General features: G+C 34.0%; 1 protein-coding gene across 1 annotated transcript in view; it reads right to left on the bottom strand.

Annotated features, from left to right (window-relative positions):
• The window catches only part of LOC106466140 (chromatin complexes subunit BAP18-like), an 18903-nt gene that overhangs the window by 8721 nt on the left and 4906 nt on the right, over nt 1–5276 (bottom strand). Inside the window, exon 2 of the mRNA XM_022394104.1 lies at nt 533–538. The gene's annotated coding sequence lies outside the window, so the exon portion shown is untranslated. The remainder of the gene's footprint in view (nt 1–532; nt 539–5276) is intronic.

The following is a 5276-nucleotide window of genomic DNA, read 5'->3' on the forward strand; positions in this document are numbered from 1 at the left end:
CCACCCTGTATATATATATATATATATTTATTTAATGTATAAGCTCTCATATTTTATCAAACATGATATAGTTATATAAGTGTCAATTTTGTAAATGTAAGTACAAGTAAAAACATAGCATCCTCAACTGCTTTTTTTCCTGAAGTCTTTCACCATTGAGCTTTCACGTATACATCAAGGCTGTATTGTTAACTGCACACAGTTGCTAAATAGTTTATCGTAGGTAAGTATATAACTTATGCTATATAAGTTAGGATACTTTGAGCTAGAATTACAAGTTAACAATTTCTATGGGTTTAAATACCATAACTAGTCTCTAAAGAGCTCCGAATAAGAACTTCTACTGATTTTACATGTACATTTTCTCTCAATCGGCAATTATCACACAAACTTTAAATTAATCGCTTTTCGAGTTTTGTTTCTTTACTTTGTATATCAAGGCTTCCGTTGGTAATGAGAAATGCACGTGCTTTTCCAGGTTAGTAACTTTTACTGTATAATTCATCCATCCAGTTTAAGCAATCTTGATCACCTTGTTCTGTAAAAGAGCGTGTACAAAAGGTTGGATGAAGTCCTTGTGATGATTTTTTTAAAGAAATGTTTACCAGATTCCTTACATTGAAAACAACATTATTTTTCTGCTTTGAACCTTTATTCATATTTAGGAATGTCGTTTTGAGAAGTTTTACAAAAAGCAACTTCCGTGTTTATCATTTTAATGTGTTTTATCGAAATTAATGTGTTTTTGTAAAAGGATATTTTATCTAGTTTCCTAAGAAAATAATAAATAAAATTATCGTTCTGCTTTTCTGAAATCTTAAACTCTATTTTGTGTCATTGAAATTTGCATGCACCCAAACCCGTGGGCTTGTTTATAATCATCATATACCTTAGGGTTTCCAGGATGCCACCTTATAGGTGGCTGTTGTTTTAACATCTTCATTAATAAGAATTCTCGAACACAAACAATAAAACACTGCAAATGAAAAAAAAACATTGCTTATCTCTCTGAAATACAATAGCAATGCTTTTTTTTTTCATTAGCAGTAATTGCCCAGTAAAGTCAATTAGAGTTTATGCCTGAATACAAGCTCTCTGATGATCGAGATTATCTAAGTAACTTATTCAGATTTACGTTCATATTATGTAAAATAGTATTGACGACGGATGGCGCAACTTTCATCTCATAATCGAAATTCATACATTTTATTCAATGATTTTAACGAAAAACACTTCACTATTCTAAGGTATGTGTGCTAACTGCAGACTGTGTGTTGCAATGATAAATAAGTTAACCAACTGTTTTAATTTTTTTAATTCAGTTTCCAACTTAGATTCCTGAGACTTAAGTACTACAGTAAACAACCAGATCCTCAAACAAGTATTTTCCATCCTTACATAATATAACTGAAAGATAAACTCATGATCCATATTTTTCTATTGAAAAAATAGAAATCATTTAATATTATGAACCTTATAACAGATTATTCATAATAACAAAACATTTAATAAAGCTTTATTAAGTGTTTATTTGATAAATTTTTTTAAGGTTAATAGGGTTTATCAAGGTTTCAGAACACAGAAACTTTGTATATCTTTACGATTTTACTGTATCTGGCTTGCCTTTGTCTACTATATTTAGAGGTGTTGCTAGGCCCTGGAATACGAGCCTGTGACCCGAAACCCCACTTGGTGTCTTGAAAAATCAGAATAGAAAACTATGATCAATATCATACTGAAGCGCCACATGTTCCCGCACCTGTGGGCCCGAGCCCTGAATATATTAAGCACCTAGTGACGCCTCTGACAATATTTTTAATTATTTCCTTTAATTCAGGTGGCCCGGCATGGCCAGGTGGTTAGGGCGTTCGACTCGCAATTTGAGGGTCGCGGGTTCGAATCCCCGTCACACCAAACATGCTCGCCCTTTCAGCCGTGGGTGCGTTATAATGTGACCACTATTCGTTGGTAAAAGAGTAGCCCAAGAGGTGGCGGTGATGACTAGCTGCCTTCCCTCTAGTCTTACACTGCTATATTAGGGACGGCTAGCGCAGATAGCCCTCGTGTAGCTTTGAGCGAAATTCAAAACAAACAAACCTTTAGTTCAATAATTATTGCATTTGTCAGCTAAACGAATGGTTTATAGCACTGTAATAACCAACTAACTCCAACGTTTTTGGTTAGTCTCCGATCACAATATTATAACATGTTTATATTGCATAGTTTGCTTTCAGATAGTAGAATATACTGTATTACAAATATATTGGAGTGTCTGAGACCACACTGAATGTTATATGCTTTATTTTTATCAGCGTTTATAAACCTTGTATCCGCCTAACTTTTATCAATGTCGTTTTACGTCTAACTTGTATCTGTGTAACTATGCCTTGCATATCTCTCTTGTATGTGAATGTAACAAAGCACACTGAATCTTATACATCTTGCTTGGATGTACATTTCCGAGAGCACCTTGAGTTTTTATGTCTCATTTCTAAACGTCTGAGGCCACTGTGAGCTTCACAGAGGCGTCGCTAGGTGCTTAAAATATTCGGGTCTCGGGTGCATATAGCCCCCTCCAACCCCCAAGATAATGATTTTCTATTCTGAATATTCAAGACACCAACTGAGGATTCGGGGCACTGTCAAAGAGAATCGGGGCTAGGGCTCCGTGTGTTAGCGTTCAGCGACACCTCTGGAGCTTTGCATGTATCACTTATATTAATACTCCTATAGCTTATATACTTACATCTACATATATATCAGAAAACCTTAAGCCTTGCATATCTTCCTAATAAGTCAGTGCCCCTAGGTCCTTGTGCGAAATATATATTCTGCGCTCCTTTTCAAAAAATCTAATCAGCGTCAATCTATCGTTGCCTCCTACAGACCAGCGCTCTGTTGGGGCGCATCGTTCACATTAATTAATCTTGGTGTGCCCCAAATAGCTCCGACTCTGAGCTTCATATATTTTTCTTGCATCGGTGGCTTTAAGTTTATCGGTGCTACTTGTATCAGTGACTACACGCCTTGTTCTAGTGCCCTAAGCGATGCATCTCTTTTGCATAAGAGTATTTCAAAACACACGGAGTATTGCATGTCGTTTCAAGAAGTTAAAATACGAAAATTGGATAACAACAGAAAATAACATTTTCAAAATAATAATTATTTTTAAAGGTTGTTAGTTCACTCTCGATTTTCTTTTTTTCTGTTTCAGCGTTTAACTAATTGAAAATCTGTTTTCAAGATGTTTGTTTGTTATTAAGCACAAAGCTACACAATGGGCTATCTGTGCTCTGCCCACCACGGGTATCGAAACCCGGTTTCTAGCGGTGTAAGTCCGGAGACATACCGCTGTGCCACTGGGGGGGGGGGCATTTCAAGATGAAACAAATAGGTCTGTGCCATCACACAGACAAAGGAAATACTGATAAGTTCCTCAAATGAGTATATGCGATTAAATATAACATGCTTTACTAAAATAACTTGTCAAACAAAACGAAAATGTAATAAAGGGAAAAAAGAACAGCTTTAAATAATTGTAGCTTAGACAATAACATTTAGGCACGTTAGTAGCATCACTGAAGGTTCCAGTCACCTTCTATTCAACATTATAGCGATTTGCCTTTTACAGTAATTTCTTTATGAGTATAATAAATCACGTTTATTAAAAGTAAAACATGTTCATGAATTATCTCTTCTCATTCTTGGTCATACGAAAGCAATTGGTAACAACAAGTAGGAAAAAAACGTAACTAATTCTTTTCATAATCACCTTAGTCTGAAAATAGAACTTCCATGTATAAGCTATGATACAAACATTCTCTAGTGGCAATTTTCTGAAAGTTATTACCCTCACAGTTTCCAAAGTTAAATATTAAAAAAAGCGTTTGTTGAGCAATAACACAAAACTACAATAAATACCTTTTGAGAAACTACACGTTATAAACGGTTAAAGAAACTCTAGAACATTGATCACAAAATTATATTAAGAAAAATAAAAGAAATTAAATTATTCATTTTCGAAACCTGTTACACCTAATGAGCTCGAATGTATTTAATTTATCTGATTAATAGCGTGAAGAAAACTTTAAAATAAATACGATTTTTTCAGTAACAGTTAGTTTTGAGAAGAAAATCATGTAATAAATTGGAATAATTCTGAAATAATGGGGTATTTGGGTAGCACACCAAGAAGATCCAGGCTCAGATTCTGACATCCAACACCAAAGAAACAATCTTTCTCAGGACTTTTCTAGAAACATGTGAAGATTAACAGCCGAAACGCAAAATAAAAATTAGTTAATTATTAGTATTTAATAATTACAAAAACCGGCCCCCCAGTGGCACAGCGGTATGTCTGCGGACTTACAACGCTAGAAACCGGGTTTCGATACCCGTGGTGGGCAGAGCACAGATAGCCCTTGTGTAGCTTTGTGCATACTTAAAAACAAACAAACAAACAATACAAAAACCGATTAATAACAAATTAAGAAATGCACTTAAGCAATCGTATAGAAAACTAACAATGACATTTTTTCTTTTTAGAAATTGCCATCCCGAGGCATAAACTCGAATTAATTGTTGTTTTTTTTCTCTGTCATTTGTTTCTCTATTGTGAAAATCACAGTACAATATTTTTGGACTCTCATCGTTGCACATAACTTTATGCGTTTTTTCAGATACGAATGTTTTTTGTTTTGTTTTTATTTTCTCTTTCTCGTCCCTTCAATCAGTCACTTTATATTATGTTAAACTTAATCTGCCTATCAATTTTTTTAACGTCATTTCCTTTGTAATTGAAATGTTATTTTCCCACGAATCTTTCAGCATCAGGAACATTTTACACTTGGCAACTTGGGCGTGCAAAGGCTTATGCAAATTTGTATAAAATATATCTAATAGCATTATAGTTCTTTAAAGAAGTTTGATAAGAGGAAATATAATTAGCGTCTATATCTGTTTATCATTTAAATGCCAATTTGTTGTAACGATATAAAGATGTACGTATACTTAACATTAAAGGCACATGCATATTCAGTTAAATATTAGTATGTGAACATAATTAACGAACTATAATTATAAAACTCTCTCTTCAGTTACCATAGATATATTTTATACACAGAAATACAGACATGTCGTTCAGCTGTTCCACGTTTATAAAATGCGTGAAATGATAGTAAGATAATAAAGTCAGGTATAAAAAATATTGTTACGTCTCCGTTTATTAATTGATTTTCCGTAACTTCGTTCCGACGAAACTTTAGCGACTCAAGTCC

This window comes from Limulus polyphemus, unplaced genomic scaffold (genome assembly GCF_000517525.1).
Source record: "Limulus polyphemus unplaced genomic scaffold, Limulus_polyphemus-2.1.2 Scaffold2166, whole genome shotgun sequence".
Taxonomy (NCBI): domain Eukaryota; kingdom Metazoa; phylum Arthropoda; class Merostomata; order Xiphosura; family Limulidae; genus Limulus; species Limulus polyphemus.